Source organism: Danio rerio, chromosome 11 (genome assembly GCF_052040795.2).
Source record: "Danio rerio strain M-AB ecotype USA chromosome 11, GRCz13ab, whole genome shotgun sequence".
In the NCBI taxonomy this organism is placed as follows: Eukaryota; Metazoa; Chordata; class Actinopteri; order Cypriniformes; family Danionidae; genus Danio; species Danio rerio.
Genome location: NC_141031.1, coordinates 7,440,370 through 7,454,712, shown reverse-complemented (window position 1 = coordinate 7,454,712; position 14,343 = coordinate 7,440,370). Strand labels below are relative to the sequence as shown.

At 34.2% G+C, this 14,343-nt stretch overlaps 1 protein-coding gene across 3 annotated transcripts in view; it reads left to right on the top strand.

Annotated features, from left to right (window-relative positions):
• Positions 1 to 3,225: 3,225 nt before the first annotated feature.
• The window catches only part of apc2 (APC regulator of WNT signaling pathway 2), a 49,340-nt gene continuing 38,222 nt past the window's right edge, over positions 3,226 to 14,343 (top strand). For 2 of the 3 annotated variants that reach the window (XM_087273131.1, XM_087273128.1), the window contains exon 1: positions 3,226 to 3,284. The gene's annotated coding sequence lies outside the window, so the exon portion shown is untranslated. Of the gene's footprint in view, positions 3,285 to 10,672; positions 10,760 to 14,343 lie in introns of those variants that run through there. The other variant, XM_087273129.1, reaches the window with a different exon arrangement.

Sequence of the window (14,343 nt, the reverse complement as noted above, 5' to 3'; positions counted from 1 at the left end):
TGTTTATTTTATGTGTTTACATGAAACTGATTCAAATCGTCCAACTTCTCATGATAATTTTAATATTGAGAACACTCCCCACAAATCTCTCTTTTAAATTAATATTTTCTATAAGAAGCTTTACAATATTATATTTGTCCATGAACATTAGATTAGTCAGCACTGAAGCAAAATCTGGAGCTAATCTAATAAAATAACTTACAATAACAGTTCAAAACTATCGTAGCCCGAATTTATGTTATAGAAAAATATTAAATACAATTTTTTTGCAATATTTCGCATGAATTTAAATGTATTACCTTTCAGTTTCTAAAGATGTTCTGTGACTAAAATATCATTTTAATAAATATTTCTGTTTAATAAATCTGGTTTGGTCAAATGCACCAAAACTTATTACCCAGTCACTGAAAAATAAATAAAAATATTCATTTTCAAAATGGGGTGTACTCAATTATGCTGAGCACTCTATACTGTATGTATGTATTTGTTTGTTTATTTTATAGTTTCATCATTTTTATTGTGAGGATCTCGTTTTACATTATTTATTTAATTTTTATTTTATGAATTCCCTAACTTAACAGCTTAATTATGCTGAGCAGTGTGTGTGTGTGTGTGTGTGTGTGTGTGTGTGTGTGTGTGTGTGTGTATTTATTTATTCATTTACTTTTCGGCTTAGTCCCTTTATTAATCCGGGGTCGCCACAGCGGAATGAACCGCCAACTTATCCAGCACATGGAGCACATACACACTCATTCACATTTATGCACTATGGACAATTTAGGCTGTACCCAATTCACCAGTACCGCATGTCTTTGGACTGTAGAGGAAACTGGAGCACCCATTTCTCAGTGAATATAGGCAATGTACTTTGATGCATTTAATTCAAATATTTTTTCAATTCAATTCACCTTTATTTGTATAGCGCTTTTACAATGTAGATTGTGTTAAAGCAGCTTCACATATAAGATCATAGTAAATTGAAACAGTGTAGTTCAACCATTTAAACAAAACTGATTTATTAAACAGATATATTAATTAAAATAATATTTTACTCACCAAACATATTTAGAAATCGAAAGATAATACAATTAAATCCAAGCAAAATATTGCTAAAAATAAACCTACAAAATTTCAACTACATTTTTTACATTTGTATTTAATATTTTTGTATAGCATATACATTTGCACAGTGTGTGTGTGTGTGTGTGTGTGTGTGTGTGTGTGTGTGTGTGTGTGTGTGTGTGTGTGTGTGTGTGTGTGAGTGCGTGCGTGCGTGCGTGCGTGCGTGCGTGCGTGCGTGCGTGCGTGCGTGCGTGTGTGCGTGTGTGTGTGTGTGTGTGTGTGTGTGTGTGTGTGTGTGTGTAAAACAAACAAACACCCTGACACACCTTAACATAGGTGTGCTGATTTTGGTACCCGGATGACCCCTTTTGAACAAGTATTTGTCTCCCTCCAATGGTTTCTGACGTATTAACAAAACAACCATTTCACATGAAATGAATGCTTTGTACTCAACTTTAATAGAATCAGTTTGAGTGCAGATGAACAGTGCATCAGAAAATATCCATAGTGCTTCACTTTTCCCACATTTTTATGTTACAGCCTTTTCCAAAATGGATTAAATTCCCTCAAACTTCTACGCACAATACCCATAATGACAATGTGAAAAAAAGAGTTTTTGAAATTGCTAAAAATTTATAAAAAAAAAAAAAAAACCCTGAAAAATCACATGTACAGAAGTATTCACAGCCTTTGCAGTGAAGCTCTAAATTGAGCTCAGGTACATTCTGTTTCCACTGATCATTCTTGAGATGTTTCAGCAGCTTAATTGGAGTTCAGCTGTGGTAAATTCAGTCGATTGGACATGATTTAAAAAGACATATGCCTGTCTATAAGGTCCCAGGGTTGACAGTGCATGTCAAAGCACAAACCAAGCATGAAGACAAAGGAATTGTTTGTAGACCTCCAAGACAGGATTGTCTCGAGGCACAAGGCTGGACAAGGTAACAGAAAGTATTTATGCTGCCCTGAAAGTTCCAATGAGCACAGTGGCCTCCATCATCCATAAGTGGAAGATGTTTGGAACCCAATCATGATGGCTATGTTCCATGGTTTAGAAGGTATATGATGGCGGTAAATATTTTACTCGTTTTTGGGTATAGTTGGGGAATTCATAAAATTAAAATTAAAAAATGTGATCCTCAAAATAAAAATGATAAAATAAACAAACAAATGCATACGATATACAGTGCTCAGCATAATTGAGTACACCCTATTTTGAAAATGAATATTTTTATCTATTTTTCAGTGAATGTGGCTGATGTATTTTTGGTGCATTTGAACAAAACAGATTTATTAAACAGAAATATTTATTAAATGAATATTTTAGTCACAGAACATCTTTAGAAACTGAAAGGTAACACATTCAAATTTATGCAAAATATTGCAAAAAAAATACAAACTTCAATATTTCAACAACATTTTATACATTTTTTGTTTCTCTTGATTATTGCTATTTTTGAAAATTGTATTAAATTTTTTTCTATAACAAATTTGGGCCACTAATTTTTGAACCATTTCTGTAAGTTATTAGATTAGCTCCAGATTTGGCTAAAGTACTGACTAAGCTAATGTTTATAGACAAATTATAAAATTGTAAAGCTTCCTAAAAAATAATAAATTAAATGAGAGATTTGAAACGAGAGCACAAATTTTACTTCAATCAGATGAAGTGAGTTTTGCATGGTTTTATTAATATCAATACTTGGTCCACCTTTTGCAGCAAAAAGCTTTCTTAAAGCAACCTTAAAGCAACACGATTGTGTGACTGGTATAGGCCTAGTTTATTGTTTGTACGGAAAAATACATAAACCCTATTGTGATGGCTATATGTTCCATGCTTGAAAAAGCATATGATGACTTTGTAAATATTAAATTCGTTTTCGTTTCTCGTTTTCGTTTCTTTGTGGATTCCTTAAAAACTGAAACTTCTTATGCCAAGTGTCCTAATAATACTAGCCACCACTGTATATGACAATGATTTGCAACGACAATTCTCAACAGAGCTAGTCTTGTTGTACGTTCATGTAAATGCATTTTTTTTCTTGTCACTATTCTCGTTTTACATCAGATTAGAAACAGGAGAAAAGCATATGTGTGAGTGGGAGGGAGATAGGCGTGACATCAGAGCGCGCAGCATCACTGAATGCAGGGCATCATCCCCACAGAGAAAGACAGCAGCGCCTCCACGCCCAGTAAACACCACCAATGCTGCTGAACATGAGGTAAGATTTAAGCTAATTATGTTTATTAGCCTGTGTGTTAAGTAGCGAATGATGGATGAATTATAACGGATGCATGTTTGCGGGTATTTTTGCGGTAAATCTAACGGCATTCTTCGCGGTGCGTCCGTGAGACGTGACGAGGTCCTGATGAGAATATTTATGAGGGCGCCAGAGAGGTCTGCTCACCACAAGCGTTTTCCCACGAATCTTAAACTTTAGCGTGTCTAAATTAGATTAAAATGATTCTGTCTAAGAGTAAGTGCTGTTGATTTGTATATTTGAAGAACGTGCTTCCTCCGTCTTGTTATCTCAGGTAAAAAAATCAAGATCAAGGTCAACATAAAAACGCCAAGGATAGCCTATCTGCCAGGCTATAAAACCCTGAAAGCTAAGGGTCAGCGTCTTTTTCTTGTTCAAGTTATTAAGAAAGCTTTCTAAAAGTAATTTGAATCATTTGATGCTCGCAGAAGCAACAAAATGATTTATGAATCTCGGCCTCCGTACCGTCAATATGCATGAGCACAAAGAAAATGTGCCGATAATTCGAGATGCGTTATTAGGTTTGTATGTGTGTAGTTTTTTTTTAGGAAATGGCGTCATATCTAAGAAGATCTAGTAGCCTAGCTATAAGCTTTACCAACATTTTTATTTATCCCACAGAGCTAGTCTATAGCAATAAACCTGTATGGCGAGATACAGTAAATGGCGAATGCAGATGTTGTTTTAAAATTGCCATTTTTATACGGTCAGAATCATTAGCCCTCCTAAATTATAAGCCCCCCTGTTTATTTTTGTATTTTAAGATTTTTTTCAACACATTTCTAAACATAATAGTTTTAAAAACTTATCTCTAATAACAGATTTATTGCATCTTTGCCATGATGACAGTAAATAATGTTTTACTGGATATTTTTCAAGACACTTCAATACAGCTTTAAGTGACATTTAAAGGCTTAACTAGGTTAAGGTTAACTAGGCGAGTTAGGGTAATTAGGCTAGTTATTGTATAATGATGGTTTGTTCTGTAAACTATCAAAAACAAATATAGCTTAAAGTGGCTAATAATGTTGACCTTAAAATTGTGTTTGAAAAATTAAAAACTGCTTTTATTGTAGCCGAAATAAAACAAATAAGACTTTCTCCAGAAAAAATATTATCAGACACACTGTGAAATTTTCCTTGCTCTGTTAAACATAATTTAGGAAATATTAAAAAAAAACAAAGGGGCTAATAACTGACTTAAACTGTATATTGTCATAGAAATTACACATATTGCACTATTGTATCTCCCTCAGTGGGTTTATTTGTATTGACCACACTCAAAAAAAAATATTTCTGCAAAATTGTTGCAGATTATTTATATTGGTTGAATTTAAACAAACAAATTAAATTTAGTAATGTTGAACTTAATTTGTTTGTTTAAATTCAGCTTAAATAAATTGTTTTATTTATGTTTATAACCACTTAACTTAAAAAATTTAGTAAATCCAAAGAATAATTTTTTTTCAGTGTAGTTTGACATTTAAAATATTTTAGATGTGGAGTGTAAACAGACATAAAAACAAAGTCAACTGAATACTGCATATTACCTAGAATAGCTTATAATGATAGATTAAAACCTAAGAGAGTGTATGCCTGAGAGTAGGGGAAAAAAGGTAAATAAAATGCACATGGTACAGCATTTGTACCTGATAATGATACCATTATCCTTTAGTGGAATGGACAAAACTCACAACAGGGTAAAAAATACACATCTTCAACGAAATTTTAGATGTTTATTGTGAACACCTAAGCTTAAATTCATTCTAAAAACCATGTACGGACTACCGATGTGTTGATTTAACATACTGCAGGCGGATGTTGCGTGTTAGTCTCTCCAAAAATAAATATATAATTATTTAAAACAAGAACTGCTTATGTAATGTTTTATGAGTATTACAGAAAGTGACAGCCATTATGTGATGTTGTAAGTTGTAAAACCTTTCTGGCTATATAGACACAACACAAGATGGTGGTGCTCCATTAACTAATGTTTTTGCTGTGCCATTTTATCGTAAAAAAAAAAAAAATAATAATAATAATAAATAAATAAATAAATGAATATAATTACATATGCAATATACAAACAGTGCAAAAATCAGACCACTTAACTTTTTATTATTCCGATGGGTGGTACAACTGCTGGAAAATTAGATTGATTTTATTTTAGAAAGCTTTTCTTTCTTTCTGTATTTTGTTCAAATGGAAAGTCTGTGAGTTTGTTAACGTTTGAAAATTTTCTTCATTAGCGTACACTATATAGATATACCATGATGCCTTCAAATGTTTTGTGATCAGCACTGATTGATGTGTCCTGTGAGATATATTTCCAATGACAGACAAGGGAGTACTCTGATCATTAGCTGAAATCTGTCAGTGAGACTTCTGTAATTTCTTTATTGCACAATATGGATCTTTGTGGCACACTTTCAGAGCTTTAAAGCAATTTTCCAGTCCTCGGGGGTGTTGTATTTCTTGCAGAACCAGATTTTAGCACTGAGATGTAGCATACAGCAGGATTAGCTTTAAAAGAAATGCCTTTGATTGGTCTAAATAATTCAGTCTACCAGTTTTAAAAGGTGTATCTGCTTTGATATAAATTATACAGTCAATGAAATATGTGACTCATTCCTCTTGGCAGATCAGTGAAGTGCCTGAATTTATAAGCCACCATTTTATACAAACCGTGCACAGTAAATGGCAATACTTCTTTTAAGAAACACATGACCTGCTAGCGGAAATGGGATTCTCAGGCATGGTGCCTTCCTTTGCAGGTGCTGTTTCCTAGGTAACGAGACGGTCTGGGAGCGAAGGGTTGTTGTGAGATGTGGTCAGGGAAGGGGAGGGGATGCGTCCTCCATCTTCTTTGTTCTCATTCCCGCTGCTTGTGGCCTACTTTAGTTCACCGTATTAGAAACCTAAGCTCGATTGATGTTGAATGCAATATTTCTCGCTTTTTCAAAATGAAATACATGTAATATAATAGATGGGGAGAAATTCTGTTCCATTTTGAGAGCCAAAATTGTACATGTACTCAACACATGACCATAAAGCCAATATATATAATCTGAGACTATCTATCCACCGAAGAGTCTGTATATTATATTATATTATATTATATTATATTATATTATATTATATTATATTATATTATATTATATTATATTGTATTGTATTGTATTGTATTGTATTGTATTATATTTTATTATATTATATTATATTATATAATATTATATTATATTATATTATTTTTATTATATTATATTATAATTTATTATATTATATTATATTGTATTATATTATATTTATTATATTATTATATTGTATTGTATTATATTATATTATATTACATTATATTATATTATATTATATTGTATAATATTATATTATATTATATTATATAATTTTTATTATATTATATTATAATTTATTATATTATACTTATTATATTATATTATATTATATTTATTATATTATATTTATTATATTATATTATATTATATTATATTATATTATATTATATTATATTATATTATATTATATTACATTATATTATATTATATTATATTGTATTATATTATATTATGTTTATTATATTATAATTTATTATATTATATTATATTATATCATATTATATTATTTTATATTATATTATATTATATTATATTATATTATATTATATCATATTATGTTATATTAAATTATATTATATAAATTAATAACCAAAAAAGTTGTATTATTTATTCATTAATTTTCTTTTCGGCTTAGTCCCTTTAATAATCCGGGGTTGCCACAGCGGAATGAACCGCCAACTTACCTAGCGCATGTTTTACACAGCGGATGCCCTTCCAGCTGCAACTCATCGCTGGGAAACATCCATACACACTCATTCACACTCATACACTACTGACAATTTAGCCTACCCAATTCACCTGTACCGCATGTCTTTGGACTGTGGGGGAAACCGGAGCACCCAGAGGAAACCCACTCAAACTCCGGGAGAACATGCAAACTCCACACAGAAACGCCAACTGGCACGAACCAGCGACCTTCTTGTTGTGAGGCGACAGCACTACCTACTGCGCCACCGCATCGCCAAGTTGCATTATATTATATTATATTATATTATATTATATTATATTATATTATATTATATTATATTATATTATATTATATTAGACTGATAAAAGACTTTCAGTGAGGTTGTTTGCTGATCTTTCCATCATTTGTATTCTTGTAGTGTGTTTGTCCGCTATTTTGTGAGCTTGACTGAACTGATGAGCCTCAGGCTGTTTTTATATCACAATTAGAGAGTACTTTAGGACACAGAGTCACCGCCACATGTATGAGCCACTCACACAACATCACTGATTCTCTGTTGACTTGAAACTGGAAATGTGGCTTCATATGTGAACCGCGATCACAAAACCTTAGTCTTAAAACATGCACGGGTATATTTGTAGAAAATATGATTAGGATTAAAAATATCAGGTTTCATGAACATATGTTGTACTTTTCTTACTCTAAATAAATACAAACTCAATTTTTAATCAGTAATGTGCATTGCTATGAACTTTATTTGGACAAATGTAAAGGCAGTATTTTTTTAACCCTCAGATTCCAGATTATCAAATAGTTGCATATTGACCAAACATTTTCCTCCTAATCAAGTATACATCAATGGAAAGCTTGTTAAATCAGCTTTCATTTAATTTTTTAATGTCAATTTCCGAAAATTGACACTTATGATGGATGATATATACCTTCCTATATATATATATATATAATAACTTTGGCCTAACTAGGTTAATTAGGTTAACTAATAAGGCAAGTTATTGTATAATGATGGTTTATTCATATATATATATACAGTATATATATATATATATATATATATATATATATATATATATATATATATATATATATATATATATATATATATATATATATATATATCTATATATATATATATATATATATATATATATATATATATATATATATATATATGTATATATATATGTATGTATGTATGTGTGTGTGTATATATATTATATATATATATATATACAGTTGAAGTCAGAATTATTAGCCCCGTTTATTTTTTCCCCCAATTTCTGTTTAACGGAGTGAAGATTTTCTTAACATATTTCTAAACATAATAGTTTTAATAACTCATTTCTAATAACTGATTTATTTTCTCTTTGCCATCATGACAGTAAATAATATTTGACTAGATATTTTTCAAGACACTTCTATACAGCTTAAAGTGACATTTAAAGATTTAACTAGGTTAATTATGTTAACTAGGCAGGTGAGGGTAATAAGGCAAGTCATTGTATAACGATGGTTTGTACAGTAGACAATCGAATAAAAATAATGCTTAAAGGGGCTGATAAATTTGTCCTTAAAATGGTGTTTATAAAATTAAAAACTGCTTTTATTCTAGCTGAAATAAAACAAATAAGACTTTCTCCAGAAGAAAAAATATTATCAGACTTGTGAAAAAATCCTTGCTCGGTTAAACATAATTTGGCAAACATAAAAAAATGTAACAAAAATTAAAAGAGGGGCTAATAATTCTGACTTCAACTGTATATATACATGACATTGCAATTTTTTGCTGCAATATATATTGCAATAATAATATTATTCCACTTCTAAAATCTGACTATTTAATTTTGGAAAGATTTTATTTTTTTATATATATATAAAGAGTGCTTTCTTATTATTAAAATCACACAAATCTAGACTACATGTATAGAACAGAATAGAACACAACAGAGCATAAAGGAACAGAATAGAATAGAAAAGATCAGGTCAGAACACAATAGAACAGAATAAAACAAAACATAATACAATAGAACGGAATAGAAAAAAAATAATATAATAGAACACATTAGACAGAATAGAATTGAACAGAATAGAAAAAAAACTATATAATACAACAGAATAAAACAGAATAAATAAACAGAATATAATAGAACAGAATAAAATAGAACAGAACAGAATCAAACAAACAGAACAGAAAAGAACATGACTGAAACAGTGATTTCTGATTTTCTGTGAAGTCAAATTGTATTTAAGTACAAAAAAAATTAACAATAAAATATAAAATAAAATGATCATTGTTGTATAAATAATCAAAAAATGGAATAATATCTTTATCTTTTAATTTTTTTTATAAATAATGATATAATCCTGCGATGTGACTATTGCATATATATATATATATATATATATATATATATATATATATATATATATACACACACACACACACACACACACACACACACACACACACACACACACATATATATATTCTGGTAGCACCTGATCTTTATGGGGGTTTTTGCAAACCAAAGGAAACCACAAAAAACCACACACACAAAAAATTGGCTTTGTGTAACTGTCCCCTATGTGTCATTTAATAATCTATTGGATGTTTCCATGTAGCCCATGGGTGGTGTGTTGTGCAGCTGTAAATCTGAGTATCACATCATACAGTGAGACAAACTCTACATATCGATGTCAGTTTATGCCTCCTCACAACACAGAATCAGATGCTGTGATTTTTAGAGCATTCCCTCCAAAAGAAAGCAGGGATAGGGTGTTACCAAGGCAACCGTCGAGAACTGCTGCCCTGCATTGGCAGCCTGCTAACGCTCTTTCAGTTATTTTCCTCAAGGGATAGATCTTTGAGCAGATTACCCAGCATCCACTGCAGCACACACAGCCGAGCGCAGACTGCACAAAAGACGGAAGGAAAAAAAAGAAAGAAGGAGGAATCGCCATTTTCTCTCTTGGCATCGTTAATTTAGTGGTTACCGAAACACCTCCAGGAGCCAATTAAAATGCTGAAACATTTAATGTGCCCGCATGGTGGCCAATTGGTCACGCGTTCAGGCTATTAGATCTGGAATAGAAGTATCCAGATGAAAAAGACGAACCAGCTGTGCTTAACTCCCCGAGGACGCTAACATGCTTCATCATCAAACATCTCCCCGTCCTTTAGTTCTTCTCCCCATCCCCCCTTAACAACCCCCTTCTCTTTTTATGTCTTATCAGATACACCAGCTTTCAATTTAAGGAGCTCCAGTGCTGTCCAGAATAATTCACGCTGCATAACCCTGCTGTGTTCATTGTGCCTTTCTAATCTAAAAGCAATCCAGCCACTGCTCTGGCCACAGTGTTCCCAGTAAATTGGTATTCTCCATTGATTTGTGAGTCGGAATTTCAACGGATTGATTTTTGGAGTCGTGCATGATCTTTACATAATCCAGGCTGTCCTTAGATGGACCTCACCCAGGCATATAAAGGCATGTGGTCCTCCGCAGAGGTCTGATTGAGTATCCTGGGCTCTGGTCGTCTCTGGTAATGTTGTTTCACACTTCCTGAGACGGGGATCTGGAAAACACGGCGGTCTGTTTGTGAGTAAATCTTTATTTGACTAATGGAGGGCTATTAGAGCGGAATTACAGAGACTTCATTCAGACAATTAGAGGACAGTCGTGATTGCAGTAAATGCCTTGGTATTTCGCGTCTGTGCTGGCATGTTCGTTGAGAATATCACTTACCTGAAATTTTGATTCAGTTGATCAAATCTATTAGAAATGATGCCTTAGGATGATTGTTGTGTGCAGTGCTAGGGTGTTTATTTGTATTGTTCACCTGTGCTCGAGTCATTGGGGTGTGTCTCATTGTCTAGGGCTGGATTAGGGAGTCTAGCTGATGGAAAGCAGTTGCTTGTAATTATGATCCTATTTATTCTATCTTAGAAGTGCATTGCTTTTACGGTTCTGTCATAGCTGCTAACATGCTAGTAATCTCATCATTTGCTATGTGACACAAGCTGATTGACCTCTGCTGGTTCTGCAACCACTGAGCTTGCTTGATTTAATAGTTTGGTTCAGTGTTATGCCGGTTGCACACCGCAAGGGTGAGCGGTGTATGAGCACTGCGCCAGTGTATTTAAAGCGTTACTCATGAGAGTATTCACACTGGAAGCCTTTGTAGAGGGTTATGTTCGCAGCGACTACAAAACAAGTCTTATAAATCAAACAAAACACTACTCTTCTTGTTAACTTTTTAATTATTTGTCTGAAGCTAATTTTGTATAATAAAAAAAATAATATAATATGATATAATATAATATAATATAATATAAAATAATATAATATAATATAATATAATATAATATAATATAATATAATATAATATAATATAATTAATATAATTAATATAATATAATTAATATAATATAATTAATATAATATAATATAATATAATATAATATAATATAATATAATATAATATAATATAATTAATATAATATAATATAGTATAATATAGTATAGTATAATATAATATAATATAATATAATTAATATAATTTAATATAATATAATATAACATAATATAATATAATATAATTAATATAATTTAATATAATATAATATAATATAATATAATTTAATTAATATAATATAATATAATTAATATAATATAATATAATTAATATAATATAATATAGTATAATATAGTATAGTATAATATAATATAATTAATATAATTTAATATAATATAATATAATTTAATTAATATAATATAATATAATTAATATAATTAATATAATATAATATAATATAATATAATATAATATAATATAATATAATATAATATAATATAATATAATATAATATAATATAATATAATATAAAATAATTAATATAGTATAATATAATATTCATTCATTAATTTTCTTGTTGGCTTAGTACCTTTATTAATGCGAGGTCACCACAGCGGAATGAACAGCCAACTTATCCAGCAAGTTTTTATGCAGCGGATGACCTTCCAGCCGCAACCCATCTCTGGGAAACATATATATATATATATATATATATATATATATATATATATATATATATATATATATATATATATATATATATTGTAGCGAGGCAGAGGGAAAACACAAACACCGTAGATGAAGTTACAAACAATGCCCCGGAGGGTGCTTTTATTTACAAGTGATAAAGGGGTGAATGAGTGCTCTTCTTAGAGGTGCGTGCTCAGGTGCTCCGGGGAGAAGGTGAAGACTGGTGAGAGGGATGGTGTTGGATCGGTCACGAGCTGGATTCGGCTGTGGGAGAGACAGAGAGAGACAAGCGTTAGCGCAGGGAGTCATCTGAAATGAAGCTCACTTCCTTCTGTGTGGGGCTGGCTTATATCTCTCCCTGGCTGATGAGGTCCAGCTGTGAGCGATCCGAGGTTGATGAGAGATCCAGCTGGTGTGGATTTGTGCCCAGGGCGACGTGGTATTACATGGCTCGCTACATTCCCCCCCCCTTAGCGTCGTCCTGGTCCTGGGTGTCCTGCGAAGGAAGAGCAGTGTATTGAGAGGGGGGGTAGAATGTTTCGACAGACCTGCCCATCCTGACCAGAGCCGTGAGAGTCCGTCTGCGTTTCCGTGGGAGGCCCCGGCTCGATGTTGTACGTCGAAGTTGAAATCCTGGAGCGACAGGAACCACCTGGTGACCCGAGCGTTGTTGTTCTTCGCTGTCGCCATCCATTGTAGCGGGGCGTGGTCGGTCACCAGAGTGAATTTCCTGCCAAGGAGATAGTACCTTAGCTCCAGGATTGCCCACTTGATCGCCAGGGCCTCCTTCTCCACCGTTGCGTAGCGGGTCTCTGCGGGGGTCAGCTTCCGACTCACGTACATTATGGGATGTTCTTCATCGCCGTGGACCTGGGAGAGGACCGCGCCCAGGCCCGAGTCGGAAGCATCCGTCTGTAGAATGAAGGGGCAGCCGAAGTCAGGTGCGTGCAGTACCGGTGAGGACGTGAGGGACTTCTTTAGGGCTCGGAACGCATCGTCGGCTTCCTTGGTCCATCTTATCCTCTCCGGCTGCCCCTTTCTGGTCAGGTCTGTCAAAGGGCTGGCTATGGATGAGAAGTTAGGTATGAAACATCTATAGTAGCCCGCTAACCCCAGAAATGCACGTACCTGGGTCTTTGTGGTGGGTTGTGGAGTTTCCTGTAGTGCCTTGACCTTGTTTTGCTGTGGCTGTATGAGACCTCGTCCAATGTGGAACCCGAGGTATCTGGCTTCGGCTAGACCCAGGTGGCATTTCTTGGGATTAGCTGTGAGCCCAGCCCGTCGAAGATCTAAGAGCACCCTCCGTAACCGGGATAGGTGTTCTTCCCATGACTCTGAGTGGACGATGAGGTCGTCCAGGTAGGCTGCTGCATATGGCTGGTGGGGCCTCAGCAGGATGTCCATCATTCTTTGGAATGTGGCTGGGGCCCCGTGGAGCCCGAAGGGAAGAACCCGGTATTGCCAGTGCCCACCGGGTGTGGAGAAGGCGGTCTTCTCCTTGGCGTCTTCACTGAGTGGTAACTGCCAGTAGCCTTTGGTGAGGTCGATGGTGGAGATAAATCGGGCTCCACCCAGCCTATCCAGCAGCTCGTCCACCCGAGGCATGGGGTATCCGTCGAACTTGGAGATCTCATTGAGTTTCCTGAAGTCGTTGCAGAAACGGAGGGTGCCATCGGGTTTGGGGACCATCACTATTGGGCTGGACCACGGGCTACGGGATGGTTCGATGATGCCTAACCTTCTCATCTTCTGGATCTCCTCGTCGATAGCCAGCCTGCGAGCCTCTGGAACTCGATAAGGCCTTTGCCGGACGATGGTGCCAGGAGGAGTGATAATGTTGTGTTGGATGATGGAGGTTCGGCCCGGTTTCTCCGAGAACACATCCTTGAACTGACCAACCAAGGCTTGCAGCTCCGCCTTCTGATTTGGTGAGAGTTGCTCACCAATGTGGACAACGGGAAGAGTTTCTTCAGCGAAGGCGACAAGATGACCTGGAGCTGCAACCCACTTCTTCATAAGATTTATGTGGTAGAGTTGTTCTTCCCGTCTTCGTCCCGGCTGACGGACTCGATAATTTACCGGCCCTACCCTTTCTACCACGGTGTATGGTCCCTTCCAGGATGCGAGGAACTTCGAC